Here is a 24,786-nt window from a genome sequence, read left to right on the forward strand (position 1 = left end):
TTGCCTTTGCTTTTAGAACCACAAAGCCCTTGCAGAACGCACAGTTTTACGACTCTTTTTTTAAAATTTTATGGCCGCAGCAACGCGTGGGTCACATACTAGTATCTACAAAGATAACAAGTTTTATCTCATGAGAGAGTCATTGTGTACCCGGAGCTTTTGAAGCAAGTTAAGTATATTGGCATTGGAAGAACCCTTTTCTTGCAAAGCGTGTCGAGCCATCTCCTTTCCACAAAGCGCCTTTTGTTTGTAATAGCCAAACTTGTCTTTTGAGAGTAATTCTTGTAGAGATTTTTCTATTGCCTCTTGGGTGAAGCTGCCATCCAGTTCCCTCTCAAGCGAGACTCTGATCTTCCAGGTGCCCACAATCCACTTTGCATTCGAGCGTTGCTCGGCGGCACAAGGGAAAGCCACCATGGGAATGCCCTCCCACATGCACTCAAGGGTGGAGTTCCAACCACAATGCGAGAAAAAAGCACAAACGGAGGGGTGGGAGAGCACCTGGGTTTGGGGAGCCCAAGAGATGATGAGGCCGGAGCCTTGGTCGACGGTGCGATTGAGGAAGCCGGGGGGTAGGGCATCGTGGAGGGGCGAGGAGACGGAGTCAATGCGGATGACCCATAGGAATGGACGCTTAGAGGCTTCGAGGGCCAAGGTCAAAGCATGCATCTCCGAAGGGGAGAGCTTGGCAATGGAGCCCAAGGCCACGTAGATGACAGAGGCAACTGGTTGTGTGTCTAGCCAATGGAGGCCCTCGTGTCTTTGAGACCCGTTCACACCTGGGAGTTGGGCGGGCGTTGGGGAGTCGTCTCACAGGGGCCCAACAGGGTGAATGGGAAGGTCCATGGCTCAAAGAGCATCGAACACAGAGGCCTCCAACTCATACAAAGAATGCACCAAGATGGTATACCCCTCTCTCACAGGACCGAATGCGGCTAGCATGAATTGCAGAGCGAACACTTCTCCACTCGAAAACTCCTTCGGCAAATCCGTTGCTGGAAAAGGAGGGAGCCCGGTCACTCCTTCAATCAAGGGTGTGTTTGCGCCCCACTTGGTTTTTGGATCCACCCAACAACCTGCACCAACCAAAGCCTTTTTAATATTTTTAATCATTAATAATTAATTAAAGCTGAAAGTTACCTAGAATGACGGACAGCCGTTCAAAAATCCTCGAGTATCCATTAGGAAAAATATGAACCCTCTAGGGGCCCTTTGGGATTAAGGTTAATTAGAGGCCAACCAATGAGAAGAGGGTGGTGGACACACTCTATGCCCTCAAAAATGTAGGGGGACAAAGTAGTTTTACACTTTTTAAATGGGCTCTTACCTAGTGAGAAGGTGGGGTGCGGGGGGGGAGGGGGGGTGGGCCATATGGAACCTCCAACTTCCCTCCTTTTTGATCCGGTTTTGAAAAAATCCCGAAAATTTGAAATTTTTCAAAAATTTCAAAACTCAAATTTCATCTTCTGAAAACCCCCCTAAAACTATTTTATGGTCAAAAAAGCATTTTTTGATCTCAAAAAGTCAAAACGTACATCCAAAAACCCTAAAATTCAAAATTTTTAAAAAACTTTTAAAAAATCTTTTTTTGCTATCCAGAGCTCCCCCAAAATTAGTTATTAGGCAAAAAGGGATTTTCTCTCTTTAGAACCCCTTTTCCAACCCCTCCTTGGTTGCAACCATCACACTCATCCTCTACTCCAACACTCTCTCTCTTTACACCATCTCCATTGCTGCAGCAAGGAAGCTCCTCTCTCCTCCCCTACCACCTTCCATTGCCACACCAAGCAAGGCTTATCCACCTTATCCTCCCAGTGCCACACCAAGCAAGGGTTGTCCACCTTCTCCTCCCATTGCCACAAGGGTTGACCATTTTCTCATATCACTTTATCACACCTACATTATAGCAACAAGCAAGGTTCTTCTCCTCCTCCTAGTTTGCTTTGCTCAACCATGGCCAACTCTACTTCGCAAAGGCGACCAAAGGATGAGGTCACAGCACTTGCATGCCACAACACTAGAGGGTAGATGATGAGTGGGTGCCACAAGAGTTCACCAAAGGTGCTTGGGTTAGATGCAACCATCTGTTGTTGGCCCTCATCGTGTGCGGAATCGTGCAAACTTGGATCTTCATTGGAAAGGAAAGCTCCTTGGCTTCAAGAACCGCAAAGACAAGGGGACCATAGCCATTGTGCAACATGTTTTCTCAATGTCAACCATGCACTGGCAACAACCACCTCGATTTCCAACACATTGTAAGTACATGTTTTGAGAATACAAAGCTAGGTGTGAAATCACAGTGTAATGTTATTATGGATTCATACTTAACATTTGTCATGCATTTATAGTCATATTTCCATCCACGTTGGTCGAGGAGCAGCCACTACATAGTCTCTCCGGCACATTCAATGCTATACATGCGGATATTGGAGCAATAATGTTCTCGCATCTTTGCCCAACCAAACTGGTTCAAAGAAGGATTTTCTTCTATTTTCACTCCTATATTGTCCCTACTTCTACACAAGCATTTGGAACACTTGAACCCATCAAAGTAACTTCCTTATTAAGTATGGAGTGGCCGGTCCCAAATTTGTGGTCGGTAGCATCTTTCAAGCAAAAGATGATAATATATGTCCAAAACTCTTTGAAATACTCTAAAGCTTCTAGGTCTGTGGGCTTGAGCTGGTGTTTGCCTATTCATTGTTTTGAGAACATTTTTAAAGAGTTTGGATTTGTGGAGACTACCACAATGCTTGTATGTAAAGATGCACATTACGAGGAATTAGGAAGGCTTTTAGAAGAGGACTGGGGTTTTGTGGAGGGCATGCACAATGGGGACCGGTACCGTTGTAAGGTTGGAGCTTCAGGTATTGGAATGCGCTATTTGAAATCCCGCACCTCCTTGTACATACGATTTCACTATGATCGTTGGATGTGCAAGCTTGGAGTGTGGACTCCCTTACAGAGTGTAGACGGCGCTATAGCAAGCTTTGACATTGCAGTGAAGATGCCCAACGATGCTTTGGAGGCAGTCCAAGTGAACAAGCATTGGACTCTCAGTAATGTTCGAGAACATTTGGTTATGATGGGTTTTGAGGCCCTTCAACAAGCACAATTTCGTTTACAAGGTCACAAGGTGAGAATCCTTCCACCACATTTTCAACACATCATGGTTTGTCAATCATTAGATGCTTATTGTAATGAATGTCCGCAGATTGGGAAGAGAATGGAAGACAAATTGAAGGTCGAGGAGGACTGGGGGATAGATGGAACTATGCTATCGATCTTATAACTTTGTAACTCTTGCAATTTTCATATTGATCCCCGCTGTAATCAACATGATTTGCTTCGGCAAATCATGCCTTTGAATATAATTTTTTGCATTGGGACGAGAAATCATTTTTTGGTGAAAGTGCCATTTTTTTTTTAATGTCTTAAAAAAAGGGTACATTATAAAAGAGGGGCCACCTAAATCATTCACTATTTTCACTTTTGCAACTCCTGAGCTCCTCCACTCTCTATCCACACCCCAGGCTAAACATGGATGCTGCCACAGCCTCTGCATCTGTACCCACATCCACCCCTTTGTCACGCTTCATCCTCTTCCTCGAGGACACCAAATACAAAGGGAAGTTGGACCTCCACACCTTTTTTACTCGTCTCCCTGACCTTGACGCCACAGTTGCCCTTCACATGGATGCATTTGAGGAGATTTCTGCGTTCATGGAGGAGCACATCATAAAATATTCTGTATCTATCCCCCCACATGCAGGGATCTGGGTGCCTTGAGATCTTTTGCGCTATATACACAAAGGTGATCGCCCATTCGCCAAGCGGTTGCAACGATTCCAAGAAATTGCAACCAATTGAGGCCATTACTTGGACGAGCAAGCCCCTGGGGTGTCAGCGCTCAAGAAGCGCAAGTTGGGGGTGGAGTACCTTTCTCGGCTCGCAACATTTATCTTCTTGGTGAGCGAGGAACCTGATTTGGAGGAGCTTCGCTTACCACACCTTCAAGTTGGGTCCTTTATCAAGGACACCAAGGAGCAACAGGTTATCCCCATGAACCCTGCAGCGGAAGGAAAAGCACACCAGCTCGAGTACCCTAGGGGTCTTGAGGAAGTGGTTGAGAAATCCATAGTTGCGGCTAGCCCTAGTGACACTCCAGTGCCACTACCACTGACGGATGTGGCTATCCCAGAGGTAGAAATTAGCCGCTTCTCCTCGGTGTTAGTGGATGGGGAGGAGTTTGTGTTCCTGCATGATTTGGAAAAAGCATTTGGCCTGCACATGGATGAATGCTTGAGCGTGCTATGCAACAGCAGCAAATGTCCCTTAGACAATACGCCAGATGCCCTAGAAAGCAATCTCTTGCCAGATGGGGACTCTGTTGCTGACACTATTGCAGTTGTATGTGCGGAGGTCCTGGCAGCAGAGCAGTTGCACGTGGCTGATGAAGATTTCCAAGCCATGCAAGCCAAGGTTGAGGCTGCTAGGATGCCTATGCCATTATGCAACCTCCCATCTGATGATCCAAAGCTTGTATCTGTGGTGCATGGGACCATTGACTTGGATGCAAAGGGCAACAGGGAGGAGGATGACAAGGAGCAGGAGGTAAACTGTATCCTAATTTTCATGTTACTATTTTATCCTTCGTTGTCTTTTTTCTCAACCTTCATCGGTTTATGACAGGATGTTGTGGAGGTTGATGATTTTTCTGCAAGGACAGGTGGCAAGCGGACGGGCTTTGGACCTCAAGCTTCCCTTGCGCATTACCTCGGACAACTCCCCCCTGGCGATGTGGCCATTATCCATAATGAATTTACTCCCCAAGCCCATTTTATGACTTGGTCGTTAAAAGCTTTGAGCAAGTTTTTGTGTTTGAGTACCATTGCTCAAACTGCGCATCAAGTGTTCCTAGTGCGTAGATCCCTTGTATGCACAGCGTTTGGCACTGGCTTTCGTGGTAAAGTGCTTGCCCAGATAGGGATACATGCTTCCATTGGCTCAACTGACCCAAATGCCATAGCGCAGTCCCTCTTGACTGGGGAGTTGCCTTACGCGCAAAATAGGCGCAAGGAAATGGTCAAAAAAATTCTGAACTCCTCAGATACATGATGTAAAATCACCGTGCTAGAAGGAATAAAAAATATTTGAAATTGTCTCTCTATATTGCAAATTCTTTTCAATCTGATTTGTCAATTTTGAAAATTGTTTCAATTGGTGATATGAATTGTTTTTTGACTTTGTTATTTCAAGGTATGTAATTGCAGTCAATTTGAGTATAATTGTGATTTTTAAGTACCCTAGGGGGTTAGATTAGCCTATAAGGGGCAAAAAATGCCTGGCCACAAGGGCGCGCAAATGGCCCATCCATCAGTTTTGGATGGGCCATTTGCGCGCCCTTGTGGCCAGGCATTTTTTTGCCCCTTATAGGCCAATCTACCCCCTAGGGTACTTAAAAAGCACAAATTTATTGCAATGGATTGGTTTTGCATCATTCATTTAAATGCAACCTTTTTATGGCAATTCCAGTATATGTTCACACTCAAGGACACTAGAAAAGCTCAAATCAATTATGAAATGAAGTTTCCAGCAAACTATCACTTGCTTTAGCTGTACCTACTACACCCTTGCACCAAAAAGTCAAATTACATTGGACACTTGGTTTCACAATATGTTATTTGTTTTAATATTCGATAAGGAATTCAAAGCTTGAAATGACCAAAAAAAGGTGTCCATAAGGATCCATATAAAATATTGATGCAAAACCAATAGGTTTTAGTAAATTTGTGCATTTTAAGTAACCTTAGGGGTAGATAAGCCTACAAGGGGCAGAAAAAGGCCTGGCCACAAGGGCGCGCAAATGGCCTATCCATCAGTTTTGAATGGGCCATTTGCGCGCCCTTGTGGCCAGGCCTTTTTCTGCCCCTTGTAGGCTTATGTACCCCTAAGGTTACTTAAAATGCACAAATTTACTGAAATTGACTACAATTACATACAGAACTTGAAATTACAAAGATAATAGACAGAGTAGACACAACTGTTGATCATATTGTCATTGGAAAGTCAAATCATTACAAAGATAAGGGTGTGCAATACAAAAAGAGGGGTAACTTCGGCTAATGCTCGAAGTCTCGTCGCAATCGTCGTGCAAGCTGCATATCTTTTGGCTGTATTGTCACTCGCTTTGCATGAATGGCACATAGGTTGGTATCTTCCAACACTGAAATGATGTGGGCCTCTGCAGCTTCTTGAATAGCCTCTAGCACTATTGCTTGCATTCTATACTGATTTCCATAGCTTTGAAGCACTTCCTTCACAGTGCGAGCAAAGGGGGCGCGTCGAATCAAGAGCTCCGTCGTCTTCTGGTCGTGGCGGATTTCTGCAAATGCCCTTGCTATTTTTCGGCGGCGCTGCGGTTGTCTTGGGGGCACTTGCACATTTGCTGGCGGGCGGCGTAAAGGCTTCTTGAAAAACTTAGACTTGCGTCTGTTTACATGCTTAGGGGCTGGTTCTGCAGCCTGTTCTGATTCTTCCTCTTTCCTTGGTTGCCGATCTTGTCGTGTGGGGAGAGCTCCCTTGCCTTGAGGCAATGTCTTCCCCCCAACGGCCACCCGGTGTGTGCGCGGTATGTTTTCTCGCAGCCATGGTGTCTCACTCTCTGATTCGGTGTCTGTATTGACCACCCGAGTCCTGGATGGTCCTGCTTGTGATTGGGGGTGCGACGGCTGCTCCCTATCGGACTCTGATGTTTGTTGGCCCTCTGCTTCTCTCCAGCGCTGGGCACGTTGCTTCATTCTCTTTCTAGGTGTTATATCTTGAGGAGGTGGAGATTCAACAGTCCTTGATGACTCTCGTGCCCTACCACCATGCCCACTACCAGAAGAGTTCCTGGAACGGCCAGGTGTTCGTGGCCGTTTTCTTGTGCCTTTAAGCCATGACGGCTTCTCACATCCTTGGAGGGTGTTTTTGTTGGCAGGCGGATGCTCTTTCGCGGTTTGTTTGGTGCGCGCCATTTCGTTGGTAAGAGCTCACCTGTTCTTAAGAAATGAGTGATTTATGAGAGCATGCAATATTTATAAGGGCCCATTTAAAAAGGGCCCTTGTTCACACTAATTTTTTTAAAAGAAGTATTATTTTTTAAATAAACATGTCGCTAAGAGTTGGACCCTGCGTTCACGTTTAGTGACTCACGCAGTATCCACTTTGATCCTTGTCGCACTCTACATCGCCGCCATGTAGCATGTCTTGGATTTTCGCGCACGCTCCATTGTGAGCTTACGAGCAAATGTTGTGCGAAAAAACCAGTTGAACATCTCCTCCAAATAGTTGGATTGCACCATTCCACCACCATGTCGAGTATTTTTGAAGTACACTCCCCTTGCTCGATAATGGGACTTCTCCATGCCTTGAGTGCTAAAAATTTCAAGCGATCCATACTTGTGCATAAAAAATGCACCATGCGCAAACAAGATATGCTGTTCACATGAGCAAACGATCCACATTAGTAAATAAAAACAATCCCTTGTAATGAATACACCATGAATGACTTACCATGTAATGTGTGATGTTATTTTCACCCCAAGAAAGGGTGAAGACCTTGGTAAAATCCGCCAAAGCTTCTTGAAATGATTGCCGTTGTTCTTCTGTTGTGCTGTTAAGGCTCATAAGCTTGACCATTTTATCAAAATGGGCCCAAACTTGCTTGCGCTTGTTTGCAAGCTCGCCATTTGAATCATTGTCAGTAGTAGCTTTGCATAACTCCTTCCAAAGCTCCCAAAGGTTACCTGCCTGCTGATTGGAGCTGCTTTGAGCATCATATCGACTTGGCTTTCCTTGGGAAACTTTCTTCAAAAAGTGTCTAGCTTTTTGTCCACTCATTGACACTTGTTGAGCAATTTCATGGGCCTCCCCTGTGTTCTTTGCAGCAACTATAGACACATTTCCACCATGACAGCCAATGGAATTCAAGAGTACCTCCACTCTTTCGATCGCTTCCTGGGACTTTTCCAACGGTTTCATTGTGAAAGCATAGTCAATGTGGAGCTTCAATAGCCTATCAAAAATACGCATGAATGCGTGTAATGTACAAAAATGTACATTCGATAGAGGAAATCGAAAGATTGGATTCCAAGTGTGGTCCTTTTGATCACGGTCTGGGGCATTGAGCATGGGACATCTCAGAATAGACGCTTCCCATTCTCTACCTTCATCTCCGACATCATGACAATCTAACCCTTGTTCTCCATGCCCTTGCCATGGAAGCATGTAACTGGCCTTTGCAGTGCTCTTATGTGATTTTTGTCCATTAGGTTTGTACCCTCGAGTGCAAAATGGACAAGGCATGAGAGAAGAAGCCCCTTGTTTGCAGCCAAGCAAACACTTTATGGTCTTCAAATCCCTACCTAAGTGCCACTCCACATCATAACTACCAAAGCCCTCAATCTCCAACTTCTGACCTGCAATTTGGGAGTGTATTACTTTTGTGATCCATGGAGTTCTCTCAAAAATCCACGAAAGTACTCCATTGGTCTCTTTGGGCACCTCAATAGCACCCAACCACCAAATGTCTTTCTCTAATTGCATGCTAAAAGATAGGGTGGGATATGGCTCGACTGAATCCCTTCGCTTGGTTTACAGAAGGGCCTCGTTCATTAGAGTGACACTTAGCCTTTCTAACCTTCGGCCTTTCACTATTTGAGACTCATCGAGTTTCAGCACAAAAGCGACTTTTGTGCCAAGCACTACAAAATAAATAGTGCTAAGACCTTAAACTTCAGCTTCTATGAAAAGAATAATACCAAAGAAAAAAGTAAAGTGTGTCACCTTCTTCAGGTAACTCGTAAAATCTAAGCATGGCTTCTTGAAGCCTTCTAAGATCCACGAAAATATTGTTCCACATTGTGTAAGAAAAGCCCTTATTCGAAGGTCTTATGGATTGTTTCTTACCTTTTCCCCTTGTTTTTGTTGCGCACGAAGCATAAAGGGAAGTTGGCATTGTGTCCTCAATGTGTAGGTATGTCCCAATGCGGGAGAACACATCTTCGTTTGTGGCCTTCTTTGCGAGCTTGACCTTGTGAGGAACAGGAAATAGGTTTTCCACAATGCCATGTTCTTTGAGGGCATCCTTTAGGAGTTGAAAAATAGCCTGATAGGCTTTGGTGCTGATTCCAGCCTCATCACAATCTTGTTGAACGTCATCATCATTAACCACATTTCTTAATTTACGCATAAGGTCCTTTGTGACTGCATCCTTAATGTGCTTACCTCCAGGTGATTGTAAGATAGAAATAACGTCCTCGATATTGAGACAACTAGTGAGAAGGTTGACTAGATTATCTTGGCTTGTTCCACCGCATGCCTCCTGGATGAAGTTTCTAGCAACAAATAAACATAAATGTTAGAAAATAGTGTGAAGTAAGAATGCAGCATGCAAGTAAAGACCAATTCACCTTGTGGCTGTAACTCGTCGTTTGCGTGCTCCTCCGAAATGTGCAAGAGTTTCAATGGATGAATATGGGCGTTTGCGTTCCCTTGCACCAAGGGGTGTTTCTTTCAAGTATGTGATGGTGTTGGTAAGCTTCTCGATGTGGGACTCCTTTTCTTGCATTTGTTGCTCAAGACTTTTAACTACCCTCTCCGAAGAGGCAACACTCTCTTGTAATACCGTCGTCTTGAGGTGAAGAGCTTGACATTCGTGCATCCACATATGCAAAGAAGCACTTGCACCCATACACAGCCGCTTGCAATAGCCTAACAAGCCTGCTTCTCCCCTCCCAAGAAATTGAAGAAATGTGGAAAGGCTATTAAACGGTGGATGAAAGCGGTTTATAGGATCGTAAGGGTACAAATGGCCATCCACACAAATGTCAACATTGGTCTCACAAGCGGTGCGACGTTCCTGTGATGACCTTTGATCACCTTCACTAGTGGTCTTCGGTGCAAATGCCGTGGGTAAGCGACTATGTATGCTTTTGGTGTGCGGAGTACGTGGTGGTGGAAGCAAACCATTTGTGATGTCCGTGAGCACCATGGAAGCTGTTGCATGAGGAAGCAAATGATAAAAAGATAGAGGGGGAAGTGTAGAGAGGCCGAGCAGGATGGGAGGAGAGAAGGAGGGAGGGAGGGGAGGGAGAGATTGGGGAGGAAGAGGAAGGTAGGGGCAGAGAGGGAGAGGAGAGGGAGAGGGAGAGAGGAGGGAGGAGGGAGGAGGGAGGAGGGAGGAGGATGAGAGAACAAAATGTTTATTACTTTTTGGGGGAAAAGATTTTTGAAAAAATGGACTTTCTAAGCTTGTGGGTTAAAAAATGGGTCAAAAAATGATTTTTGGATATGTATATATGTTGGGAGGGAGTTTTAAGTAAAAAACAAATAAAAATGAAAATTTTTAAAAAAAGACAAATTTTGACTCTTTTTGACCCACGGAATTGCTGATGTGGACACACCCCTATGCTTCCTTCACTTTAAAAAAAGCTAGAGAGAGAAAGCAACCCTTTAGGTCCACATCCTACATTTGTCTAAAAAAAGGCTAGAAAAGCCTACTCAAAACTACCTTCTTCAATGCCCTTGCCCCCTAAACCCCACACAACATTAGCCTTAATCCCTAAAAATTAGGATTCCTTACAAGGCCCATGCAAGGTTCATATTTCTCCTAATGCACTTGTCGACATATGGACTATGAAAATGGACTTTGAAAATACTCACTGTGATGCAGGGGAACGATGCCTTTGGAGACAAGGAGGGAGAGCTAGGATCCCATGGAGTAGATGGCAGTAGTGGAGGTCCAGAAATCTACGCGTGGCAGGTGAGGGGCGTTGGCAAGGTCTTGAGACCAGGGGGCGAAAGTGTCGAGAATGAGGCAAACTGGATAAGGGCGTTCAGTCAGAAAGCTGTTCCAATAGCAGGTTCACATTGTTCTGATAAATGGGGATACAGGCCAGCACAATGGGAGGCGTGAGACCTTGCGCTTCCTTGCGGGGGAGGCCATCCTCCACGACGTGGATGCGCAGCTTGGACTGTTGGACGACGGGCGAGGCGAGGAGGGCTGCCAGCTGGCCGTTGCGCTTGTAGTAAGCACAAGAGTGAAAAGCGTCCGGCCGGCTGCAATAAAGCTGACGTGGAAGGCTGTTTCTAGCTGGCCGCTCGCCGAAAAGAGTTAGGCCTGTCATAAAAACTGATATGTAACCAACCCAAATGATTTTCTCATATCAAAGTGATCACTTAATGTGGTAGAATAAACGGGAACAAGGGTTAAGATATAGACATGTGCTTATAGATCTATCTCAACACGGGGCCAATGGTAAAGGAGCCCAAATGAGAGATGGTTTATCAAAGAGCAAGGCTAACCAATGGAGCATAAGACCTTAGGGTTAGATTCATTGCAGACCTCCAATAATGTGTGTAAACTTCCTTTGACCTGAGGTAAGCTAGGGCTGAGCTTGAGGCGCGGGAACCCGAGGTGCTTGTCATGATTGATGACTAAGGTGCTTGAGGTGCTTGATGATTTCTTAATGATTGAGATGCTTGAGGTGCTTGACATGCTTGAGATGTTAGGGTTGCACTTGAGGTGAGAACCCATCCCAAGCTTAAAGTGCTTAAGGGCCAAGCTTGTGGTGGGAAGTGGGCCTATGCATGAGGGGTTGAGGTGTCAAAAAGACAAAGATTCAATCCCTACAAGGAGGGGGCAAGCCCTACATGAGGGGGGATGAGAGAGAACACCCACACACTCACACAAGGCATGCATGGTGCAAAGAAAGCAAAAGGGACACTTGTGCCTAAAGCCTATTGGTTTGCCACCCAAGGGGTCCAATGATAATTTAGGGGATTTAATAAATTGATTTTGCATTTATCAAGTCCTCTCTCTCAAAGGGGAAAGGGGGACACTTGTCTCAAGGCTACCCTTGCTGCTTGTAATGCCTCCTTCTGATGATTGGCTAGGCCTGGAGGGGTCCAATGAGCTTCAAGCATGAGCTACAAGGGGGGGTCGACCCAAGAAAGCTAGGGGGTTGCTTAGGGGGTATACTCACCCACATACACTCACAAACACTCTCATTGCATTCTATGCAAGGTGCAAGAGCTCCATCTCCTTCTCCAAGCTCCTTGAGAAGTTGAGAGCCTACACCAACACTCTTGGCTATGGAATGCAAATCCAACCAAGAGCTATGCTTCAATGCTTAAGCTTTCCATCTTCTCCATCTTCATTACTATGCTATTATGTATGCTAAGCAAGAAGAGTGATGATAAGTGAGGAATTATTTCTTTCTCCTATGGAATACTTCTTCTTCCTCTTCCCTACCCTCATTCCTTGCTAGCTCTCTCCACCTTCGAAGGTGTTTGAGGTCTTGGGACTGAGGCTTGGGATAGTTAATGCTTTCAACAAAGTGCATGTTATGCTTATTGCAAGAAGGCTAATGGTTTATTTCAAGTAGATTAGTTACTTAATGCAAGTAGATTAATTGTATTGCAAGGTATATTAATTGTTGCTTTAGGCACAAGTTGATGGATAAAAGTATACATCCTCATGCACTCAAATGATTTAGGGAACACAAAGACTAATGATGTTCACGAGTTCTTGATTGTTTTCAAGCTATAATTGATTGTTGATATTATGCAAAAGCTTGGTGTATGAAGCTTCCATTTCCATACTGCCAAAGAGGTCTCAAGGATACAAAGATTGTATTGTATCAAGTCTCTCTTAATGAGAGAATCTATAATACAAATGCCTTTTGGAGGGGGGACCGGCTCCACAGAAATCCAGTCCTCAACTGTTGTCATATTCTCTAAAATCTCTCTCTCTCTCTGTCTCTCTCTCTCTCTCTCTCTCTCTCTCTCTCTCTCTCTCTCTCTGGCAAAGGTATTGCTTATGCCTAGTTAATTAAGTGTTACGATTAAGTTGCTACTACCAACTAAGTTCACCCTCTTTGCTCTCAAAGTTGCTCACTTGAATTCTCTTAATTCCGCTATTCTCTAAGTTCATAGGCCATTTTCATTACATTGGTATCAGAGCATTTGGTTTCTCTTTTCTTGCTTAACAAGAGAGGTCCTTAAGTAGCCTATAAATGGTTGATGTTGTTAATTATATTAGGGTAAGTGGAACTGGGATCTATTATCGGTTTTGTTGAGCCCACTATGTGGGATATGGTGCACACCTTGAGAGCTTTGGACTTAATAATGGAGTCTTTTTAGACTTGCCTACGGCTTTACAATTATTGAGCCATAAGAAGTCTGAAAGGAGCTAACCCTCGGTAACTTTGCTATGTTAGACCTAATCCTCTACTCTCTATAATTAAACACTTTGAGCCATGGGTGTAGATACTTAAGAGCCGATTTTCAAAGGCTAAGAGGAGTGGAAACTAAGGTTTTGAATTGCCAAATCATACACTAAGTACATACATAAATTTTGTTAACATGGCTGACAATAATCAAGAGAGTAGAACGAATATTGATAACTTTGATTTTGCACATGAAGGTGCTAACGATGATGCTCCCATGTTTATCAAGTGTCTTGTTTCTAAGCTGCAACAAGCTATGGGAAACCCAGCCCTACAAGGTGAAGTTTTCCAAAAACTTCATAGTTATGGGATTCTCCAAACTCCCCCAAAAGACAGAGCACCTGAGAAGTCTCTTCAAGAGATTTCCAAGACAGGGCTCTCTACGGTGAGAGAAGAGGAGAACCCGTATGAAGCGCTTAAATGATTACTAGTGGGCTAACCTCCATCCAAGAAGAAAGGTGAAGTCTTTACTATAGAGCCTTCCCCAAGAGAAGGAGAAAGAAGTGAGTCTCCCAATACTTCTGAAGATGTGGCTCCAAGAAGATGGCAGCCTCAATGATCTCCAACTCCCCCCAAGAGAGAAATATTGCCGGAAAGTCCTCCTCCTCGTTATCACAAAAAGGAAGAGAGGTACCAAAAAATGGAAAAGGAGAAAAAGAGGTCACCCTCTTCTCCATCTTCATCACCTTCCTCATATTCCAATGAAGGTAGCGGCTCTTTTCTCAAAGATCCCAAAAGGAAAGACCATCGCAAGCCCTATCCGGTATGGAGAAGGTCCAAGAAGCTGAAGAAGTTCAAGGAGGGAGGAAAGGACACCACTTTTCTTACCTATGATGGCACCTTTGGTGCTATGGACAAGATCTTGGCCTTCATCCAATAGTTTGATGTGGCCTTTGGTGATGAGGACTTCATGGATTCCTCTAAACTGCGTCAGGTATCTATGCATTTTCAGAGCTCCGCTCATCAATGGTGGGCTAGCCTACGAGCCCAAAGGAAAGCTCCAAGGACATGGAAGGCTTTAAGATCCTCCATCATGAAACAATTTTTGGCAAGCAACACTAAAGACAATGTCCTCACAGAATGGAAAAGCTTGAAACTCTCTCCCTACGAGTCTATCCAGAAGTATGTAGATAAGTTTTGGGATTTACTTCTCAAAGCAAGTGTCTACAAGAAGATAGGCTTTGAGGAGCAAAAGCAACAATTTTGTGCGGGTCTTTTTGACGAGATGGCCGAGTATATTAACTCACAAAGGCCTAATGCCATATCGGCGGTCATACACCAAACTATGGTCGCCTCCCAAATCAATTTCCAGCAAGGGGTTAAGAGAAACTCTAAGACCATGGAAGTGAAGGATCAAAATGAGCCTAGAGGAAGGAATAATGCTCAAACTTCCTCCAAAGGCAACTCTAGCAACACCAATAACAACGCTAAGGAGAAAGGAGTCTACAAAGGTAAGAATAGACTCTCTCCAACAGAGCTAGAGTGTTATCGTAAGGATAACAAATGCTACAAGTGTGGACAGCAAGGGCATGTTTATCGTTCTTGTCCCCAAATAAATGCACGCAACAATCCGCCTTGAGTTTCTATGCTGGAAACTCCAAAAGAGGATGTTCATAGCAAAAGGATTTTGTTTTTCCTAAGCTAGGAGATATGTACATACATGTTTATGAGTCGGGTAGCATCCTATACCATGTAAATATGGATGCTTTTCGTAAGTTAATGAAATCTATATATTCACATACATGATTTTTGTTGAAAAGTCTGTAAATGAATTCAATGTTTCAACCAATAACAATTTTTAAAAAAAAGACGGGAATCAAGAGGAATTAGAATTTTCTACATCCCTGAATGGATTCCAAAATGTTTTTATTGATGAAACCCCCATGAGCTATCTCCGCAATGAGGGGACAATGACCATGCAATGGAGCTTTTACTATGAAGCTCACTGCCTAATAAGCCTCCTTATTGAGCTTTATAAGCTCCACAAGACGAGTTCAAAAGGCAATAGCATGAACTGGTAAGTTTTGAGAGGGATTAGGCTTTCCTCTAACCAAAAGAAAAGTGGATTTTTTTAAAGAGATTCAATAATTAGGTCACATTATCTCTAAAGGTGGTATTTGTATGGAACCACAAAAGGTAGAGGTAATAAAAAGATGGCCTAATCCAAGGAGTCTACATGAGTTGCGAAGCTCTAAAGGTATGAGTGCATACTAGAGATGCTTCATAGGAAAAATTCATGCTTATAGCAGGTCCAATACATGACTTAACAAAAAAGAACGTTAAGTGTACATGGACTACAAAGAGAGAAAAATACTTTTGAAAATTTCAAAGAGAAACTTATCTCTCAACTTATGCTTACACTACGGGATCTCTCAAAGCTATTTGAGGTCCAATGTAATGCCTGGATGCATGCCTTCGAGCAAAAATTTGCTTCAAGAAGGGAATACCATAGCATACAAGATTCAAAGACTCAAATCCAGTGAGCGAATACTAGACATATACAAAAGGAACTACGAGCTGTTTTACATGCCGTTGACACATGGAAGTACTTCTTGCGGACTCCATCCATGATACAAACCAAGCTCTTCGACAATCAAATGAGGTGGGAAAAATTCTTTTTGCAATTTAAATTTTACATTGCTCACATTGCTGGCAAGCACAAACATGTAGCCGATGCACTTTCCCGATGGCCAAGGGTAGATAGGGTATCAATAGCAACTTACAATGAACTATGTTCTATGATAGTTAAATATGCTTCTAACCCAGGTTTTGGGATATGATAATAGACTTAACAAGTGGAAGAAAAAGAACCACTCACGTTAGAGGATGGTTATCTTCCATACCTCAATAGGCTATATCTTCCTCACTTCCCATGCTCCTCCCATATGCGGGGCAAAGAGGAATTCGAATTTATTCTTTTAGTAATAAAAACATACTTGTATTGGCTTACCAAGAAACAAGAACATACAAGAGTATGTTTCACAATGTATGGTATACCAAAAGATGAAGTATGATAGAAGGACCATGGCTTGCCAACATCTAATTGTGTCGGATAGAAATCCTACCATGACCACTAATTTCTGATAGAGTCTCTATCAGAACTAGAGTAACCCTCTTACGTTGGCCTACTATTCCAACGGATGGCCAAGGAAAATCACAAAACTAATGATCCTTGATCTACTAAAAGCCTGTGATTCGAGGTAGATCAATGCTCAAAATGGGAGAAGTACTTACCCTAACAACAATATGTCTCTAATAACATGAACATACTTCTAAGGGGAAAGTACTTTTCGAGGCTAAAGACGGAAGATCCAAACGTCCCTTGTAGCTTAAGGTACCTGGGAAGATCTTCATTGAAAAGGAGTATAGCCAAATCTTTTGAGAAGATTAAACAGGCTATATCCATCTATTAGCTAGGCAAAAGAGGCTCCTGCCATTAGGCATAAAAGAGCCTTATCCTTTAAAGAAAAATAAATCTTTCTTTGGGTCTTACTAAACAATTAAACTTGCCCAACTATTGGCTCATATATATCATTTTTCATGAGAGCCTATTCGAGCCTTATTAAGGAGAGCCACCAATAGAGGCTATAAATGTAGACCCATTAGAGATCGAGGATGAAGCAAACGAGCTCCAACCCAAGTTCATCCTTCGATAGGAACACAAGGTATTAAGAAATGGTAAGATTACTAACAGTATTTTATTTAAGTTAAGAATTATCCTTTCAAAGATGCTAAATGCATGCAAAGAAAATAGCTTAAGGATAATATGAACCTTGTTAATGATGCTTACAATGACACAAAAGAGTAAGAAAATGTAAAAGAAATGCATTTTAAATGATCCATGTTTTTGTCTTATAAGACTCTCTTTTTATGTTTCGCGCACAAATTTTAAGAAGTATGCATACTTAGGATCATGTTTGTGGTGACTACGTCTCCCAAACACCAAGTAGAACTTGTCACTCTACTTTGGAAGTATGATATGGACTAAAAAGAGCAGACATGCTTGCGGCAGATAATGTCTCTCAAGCACCAAGTGGATTAGTCATCCACTCTGGAATGATGTCGTAGGGTAAAAATGATGTCGTAGGGTAAAAATGGATCCTCTACCCGCTAAGACCAATGGACTACTGGGTGAGACTTTACCATCTCCACCTCATAGTCGAGGACGACAATGATTTCAAGAGAGAGGTAATGTCATAAAACTAATATCTAACCAACCCAAATGATTTTCTCATATTAAAGTGATCACTTAATGTGGGAGAATAAACGGGAACAAGGGTTAAGATATAGACATGTGCTTATAGATCTATCTCAACACGGGGCCAATGGTAAAGGAGCCCAAATGAGAGATGGTCTATCAAAGAGCAAGGCTAACCAATGGAGCATAAGACCTTAGGGTTAGCTTCATTGAAGACCTCCAATATTGTGTGTAAAAGTCCTTTGACCTGAGGTAAGCTAGGGCTGAGCTTGAGGCGCGGTAACCCGAGGTGCTTGTCATGATTGATGACTAAGGTGCTTGATGATTTCTTAATGATTGAGATGCTTGAGGTGCTTGACATGCTTGAGATGTTAGGGTTGCACTTGAGGTGAGAACCCAGCCCAAGCTTAAAGTGCTTAAGGGCCAAGCTTGTGGTAGGAACTGGGCCTATGCATGAGGGGTTGAGGTGTCAAAAAGTCAAAGATTCAATCCCTACAAGGAGGGGGCGAGCCCTACATGAAGGGCGATGAGAGAGAACACCCACACACTCACACAAGGCATGCATGGTACAAAGAAAGCAAAAGGGACACTTGTCAAGTTCCTCCTCATGTTGCCCTCATGGTGTGCCTGAAGCCTATTGGTTGGCCACCCAAGGGATCCAATGATAATTTAGGGGATTTAATAAATTGATTTTGCATTTATCAAGTCCTCTCTCTCAAAGGGGAAAGGGGGACACTTGTCTCAAGGCTACCCTTGCTGCTTGTAATGCCTCCTGCTTATGATTGGCTAGGCCTGGAGGGGTCCAATGATCTTCAAGCATGAGCTACAAGGGGGGGTCGACCCAAGCAAGCTAGGGGGTTGCTTAGGGGGTATACTCACCCACACACACTCACAAACACTCTCATTGTGTGCTATGCAAGGTGCAAGAGCTCCATCTCCTTCTCCAAGCTCCTTGAGAAGTTGAGAGCCTACACCAACACTCTTGGCTATGGAATGCAAATCCAACCAAGAGCTATGCTTCGATGCTTAAGCTTTCCATCTTCTCCATCTTCATTACTATGCTATTATGTATGCTAAGCAAGAAGCGTGATGATAAGTGAGGAATTATTTCTTTCTCCTATGGAATACTTCTTTTTCCTCTTCCGTACCCTCATTCCCTGCTAGCTCTCTCCACCTTCAAAGGTGTTTGAGGTCTTGGGACTGAGGCTTGGGATAGTTAATGCTTTCCACAAAGTGCATGTTATGCTTATTGCAAGAAGGCTAATGGTTTATTTCAAGTAGATTAGTTACTTAATGCAAGTAGATTAATTGTATTGCAAGGTATATTAATTGTTGCGTTAGGCACAAGTTGATGGATAAAAGTATACATCCTCATGCACTCAAATGATTTAGGGAACACAAAGACTAATGATGTTCACGAGTTTTTGATTGTTTTCAAGCTAAGATTGATTGTTGATATTATGCAAAAGCTTGGTGTATGAAGGTTCCATCTCCATACTGCCAAAGAGGTCTCAAGGAACACAAAGATTGTATTGTATCAAGTCTCTCTTAATGAGAAAATCTATAATACAAATGCCTTTTGGAGGGGGTACCGGCTCCACATAAATCCATTCCTCAACTGTTGTCATATTCTCTAAAATCTCTCTCTCTCTCTCTCTCTCTCTCTCTCTCTGTGGCAAAGGTATTGCTCATGCCTAGTTAAGTTGCTACTACCAGCTAAGTTCACCCTCTTTGCTGTCAAAGTTGCTCACTTTAATTCTCTTAATTCCGCTATTCTCTAAGTTCATGGGTCATTTTCATTACATAGGCCTCTCCCACTCCAGCAAGCCATGCCATATTTGGCTGGCCAATCAAAAGCAAGAGGGCGCAATGGCTCCTCATTCCCTTGCTGGCAAAAGGCCTCATATGCAGCGTTTCGCTTCTCCATACACCCAGGACTTCTTTCGGCTGCTTCACGAGCTCAACATAATCTCCTTCTTTACAGGTATTTGATTTGACAACCACCCCCCCCCCCCCCCCCCCCCCCCCCAAAACAAACACACGCCATGCTTCAGATTACACACACACACACAAATATTATTGCTGGTGACAGGCTTTTGATCTCTCACACACACACTCACTCACTAACATAAGAATGGCGTTTTGAGTACTCATTGATGGTTTTCCAGAAAAAGAAATTTCTTTTATGCATTTCTTACACAAACAATCACTGTGTACTTGTGTACTTGTACTGCTAACGATTATTGCTCAAGCTGAGCACCTCAAGCTTAATGTTCAACTTTTGAGTATTCTTTTATGCATATCCGTTAAAAAAACTATTGCTAAGGATTGCTGCACCTCAAGCTTAATTTAGTTTAAGAGTACTCTTTTATGCATTTCAAAAAAAAACAAACTAAATAGATAGCTTCTGTAAATTGTCTTATGGTTTTAGAGGAGGGTCTCCCAATAAGTGAAATGCTTGTATTCCTTCTTGAGTCTATGAATGAATGTTATTGATTGTTAGGGATATTTGCAGGCCAAAATCCAATGAGTCACTATAGTGCACACATCTTGAAGCGACTTAGGGGTGGTCAACGAATGGCTAGGGTTAACGAGGGAGGGTTAGACAGCCAAGAGAGTGTTCCGTCAAGAGAGTCTACTGGGTTGGGTGGTAACGAAACAATGTGTGAAACCCAATTGAACGAAGACCTAGGGTTTACGCAGTTGCTTCAAGAGGATGGTTGGGGGGGCTCATTGAATGAGAGTCAGTCAATTGAGAACATAGGATTGAGCCAGCCGACCATCCCTTTCCAGCCGAGTGTTGTTCTGGGTGTTTCCTTCATACGGCCAAGACCCCAACCTACATCAGTTTCCCCGTTGATTCCCCAAGGCTTCAGGCCTCCTCGCATGGGGGCTTCTGTGACCATTCCTACATTGAATGTTAGGCCTTCTCTTCTGTCCAGTGCCCCATCTATTGTTCCATTGCGTCCTCATGTGACCTCATCTAGCGAGTCGACCAAGGGGGCTAAACACCCTCGTGTGGCGATACTAGTGTGGGACGAGACCGCAACATCGACCTTGCTTAAACACTACGGAGATCGATGGTCTCATGTGAATAAAGGCAATTTGAGACCGAAAGACTGGGACGAAGTTACATTGCAATTAAACAATGAGTTCACTGGCACCTTTACACCAGAGCAAGTCAGGAACCGCATAGACACTCTTAGAAAAAAATATAAAAAGAAAAATTAAAAACAACAACCACTAGGGGGGTAAGGTCCACATGGGAATACTTCGAGGTGGTCGACACTTTGTGGTCTTGTAGTGCACCAGGAGGCATACACGACTCCACAGTCTTCAAGGGGTCTGCAATATATGCTCAAATGAAGCGGAACTAGGTTTTGAATACGCCTCTTCTAGAAGTGAGCGGCTTGAGAGTAAGGCCGTATATTGTGGGGGATTCAGCGTATAAGCCAACGAGTTTTCTTCTCAAAGCTTATAAATCCAAAGGTGGACAAGACATGCCACAAAAGAATGTTTTTGATAGACATACGATTAAGGTTGAGAATGCATTTGGTATATTAAAAAACCAATGGTGCATTCTCCGCTACCTCAATGTAAATCTTCCCTTCGCTCCCTTGGTTATTAGCGCTTGCTACATATTGCATAATTTTGTGCAATTGAAGGGTGAACCAGAGCCTTTGGAGCAAATCGACCCACACCCCAATGCGGAGGAGGCCTTGAGGTGGCGTGCGATGACGCATCAGCGCGGAGCAGGCCTTAGAATGCGCACAGCACTCTATACGGATTTCAATAGGCGAATCGCGCAAAATTGAGAGCGCGAATTTGTATGTGTGCATTGATTGGATGAATCTGTGTGTTCTGCAGGAATAGCTGGATCGGACGGTACGCTTTTTTATTTTTGCATTGTTGCATGTTTCTACGTGTGTGCATATTGTATCATGTGCTTGTTTCATATACTTGTTTTGCGTGTTTTATGGCTTTATGTTTTTCACTGTTTGTTTGTGTGTGCTGTTTGATTGACGTATGCTTGCATGTCATTTTTTTTTTTAAAAAAGCATTATATTCTTGAAAGGCTTGGGCAACCTTCGAGGAGAATGTGTGCATGGCCTGTGGAGGGGCTGGGTTCAAAACCCAGGTGACTTTGACGGAGTGGATTCCCCCCGTAGCACGCGTCTACGCAACTACAAAAAAAAAAAGAAACTTAATAAATATTTTTAGGGAGATCAGAGGCTTATTGTCTCCGTCTGGCCACTATCCATGTGCTCAAATCCTCCGGCGGCCTGACGGTCGGCCACCAATTGGGCGCCGACCGGCTATCATGTGCTCAATATCGTCGGCCGGCCGGAGTATATTCTTGGAATAAAGGAGCCGTCGTACGGCGGCCCTCCGGCCTCATGTGATAAGTCTAGCTGAAGCGGTAGGTGGTGGAAGCGGGCTGGATAGGCGAATGTGACAACCACTCCCTCCCTCGCTGCTAGATTCTGCGCCAGCCTCAGAATGGCATTTGGGTGGCCCTCCACCTGGAATGGCACCACCAGCATGTGCAGCACCCCATTCCCCTCCTCCTCTACTCCCATTGTCTCTCTCTCTCTCTCTCTCTCTCTCTCTCTCTCTCTCTCTCTCTCTCTCTCTCTCTCATCTTCCTTCTTCGCGCTCTCTCCCACTCTGGCCCTTTTACCCTACGTACCCTGCCTGACGTACACCGCTCGCACGCCTTTGAAGTCGAATGAACTTTCGCTTTCCTTGCCACAAGAATCGTCCCTCATCGAACATCTATAACAACCACACGTGCTCCATCCTTGGCTACTTGGATAGGAGCAGTTTCACACGCCCCACAAATGCTACTCCTACTCTCAACTTTTCCCAAAGTGACTGAGTAGCCTAATGAGAACTTTGCCAACGCTTTCAAAATCCACAAAAATGAAAGCACCCTGATTTGGCTATGGTCACGCGAGGCTTAGTTATCAGCTATTTGAAGTGATAACTAAGCCTCACTCTTGGGAGCATTAAATGAATAACTATGCCTACCCTCTGTAACTATGCGTAATAGTCAAATGCAACAATGCAGTCATTGGGTTATGGCTAGGCTCATGTGAAAGTACCCTGTATATACATGAATGCTCACATGGTAATGAAACCCACACAGATTGCCAAAAAGCAACACATGGCTCTCACATACATTTCTGCATATTCAGGTTGACCACCTCTAGGACTCTACCCATGCTATGAAAGGACACCATGGGTTCTCATGTCAACTAAATCCACAAGTGTAGCTATCAGCATGACTCCTATCGTAATGTTGTCAATGTATTAGACCTTGCATACATCAAATTAAGGAGTAGCCAAAAACAAACGGGAGTGGCTGTCATATGTGACTAAGAGCCTCGTCCCTCCAAGAGGTTGTAGGGGTTACAACACTTTCAGCCTAAGTGTTGTAACAAAAGAATTTCTAAATGCCTGCATGGGTTGTTGGCGGTGAAGACAAGAGAAGCACGCCCTAAAAACAAGAGTATAACGTTTATCAGTCCGCAATCCTGCACCCCTACACAATCAGAGGAATGGAAGCGCTATAAGCGTTGTAATCTTTTACTAATTTCAAAATTCTTAGAGGGGCTGTAGGGCGTTGTCAAACCCCTGCAACCTCTGCAACAATTCTTTGTGTGACAAAAAATTCTCACGAACTCCTTCTCCTTTAGCCCGTGCAAGAGATAGGAGGTAGGATGGGGCTCTAAGTGATACCCTGAATGTTAGCAAGGGTAAACAATCTATGACTCTCATTGGACAATGTGCGCATTGAATGTTTCCGAGAGGGAAACAAAAGATCAAAACAATTAATAACCATGAGGCTTGAATCTAGGTCTTTTTTTGTAGCAAATCGCACACATCTCGTGCGAATCGATATGAACCTCCTTACAAGAACACAAGGTCGCTTGGCCGCCTTTGAACCCATGACCCAGGTCATGGAAGAACAAAGACTCAACCAACCAAGCTAGCTCCTGTGGACAAGGCTTGAGCCTAGGTCTTGCCGACTTTGAGAGCAACATCTTACTATCATGCTATTACATGCTTCTCTTCTCTAAATTGACACAATTTAGATGTAATTATCATTTGATTCACACATGATCAACACAACTACATATGTCTCCGAAGGGGCCAGCTTGGTTGGTTGAGCACTTGACCACCATGACATGGTTCATGGGTTCGAGTGCAACCAAGCAATCTTGGTTGCACTCACAAACATTTTCTTCGACTCGCACAAGATTTCTGCGATTGGAACAAAACAAGTGATAAAATCACAAGGCCTGTCTATGAGAGGACAAATGAGACGAGTGAGGCCAAGTGAGAAAATAATGAGGCCTACCCATACCAAGGTCCACACATAATGAACAACTAAACTTTGCCCAGAGTGTCCATCTCTTCTCTGAACTCTATCTCCTTGATAGTTGAATTGCAACAATTTCTTGATGGCAATTGTAGACCCATCTTAAAATCGCTTCATGAAATTAGTGGTCTACTAAGATACTAAATTTCCATACATGTTGTGATGGTAGTTATTTTACATTTACTTCTCTAAAATGCTGATTAACAAAAGCCACATGCGCGTTTCTCCAACTCCGTTACTATGATAGACACTATCTCTACCCGTGAGAGAATCTCAAGCAAGGTTGACAACTATATGCATAAATCCTGGCAAGCAAGGTTGATGACTATATGCATAAATCCTGGCAAGCTTGCCAAGGCATGTATGGTAAGTATTGGGCCAACAATTCAAAAGTTTCAATTATTAGACTATAGTGACGTTGAATCGAGTGCTTCATGTCCTTGGCGACCTCAGCTAGTCAAGTACTCAACATTCCCAACTATTTTAATCAATTGGGTAACTGGATTGATGTTCAACCATCCATGGCTCTGCGCATTTGATGACACACAAAAGAGAAAAGCATGTCATGTTGATATAGCATATTAACCTCTTATTCTCCATCATGTTGGCTCTTGTGGAGTGTGAAAGATTGGAGCCAAATTGTCAAACGAGGTGATTGCAAGCGAGGTATGGCATTTTACTTGTAGGAGATTTTGTTGTAATCTTACACTCTCCAAGTTGCAACTTGGAGAGTACCCTGAATGTATTGAAGACCTACTTCATCACAAATAGGTCAAGTACATGAAACTATTGTAGAACATGGTTGTGTGTGTTTGTGTGTGTGTGTGTGTGTGTGTGTGTGTGTGTGTGTGAGAGAGAGAGAGAGAGAGAGAGAGAGAGAGAGAGTTTAACTAGCACATTTTGCTATGGTGTGGGCATAGCAGTATGAC

General features: G+C 43.6%; 1 pseudogene; it reads right to left on the minus strand.

Moving 5' to 3' along the window:
* Window positions 1-123: 123 nt before the first annotated feature.
* LOC147459815 (mogroside I-E synthase-like) lies at window positions 124-22,091 on the minus strand (annotated as a pseudogene).
* Between the last annotated feature and the right edge of the window lie 2,695 nt (window positions 22,092-24,786).

Source organism: Adiantum capillus-veneris, chromosome 4 (assembly GCF_014529385.1).
Source record: "Adiantum capillus-veneris isolate H3 chromosome 4, ASM1452938v2, whole genome shotgun sequence".
In the NCBI taxonomy this organism is placed as follows: domain Eukaryota; kingdom Viridiplantae; phylum Streptophyta; class Polypodiopsida; order Polypodiales; family Pteridaceae; genus Adiantum; species Adiantum capillus-veneris.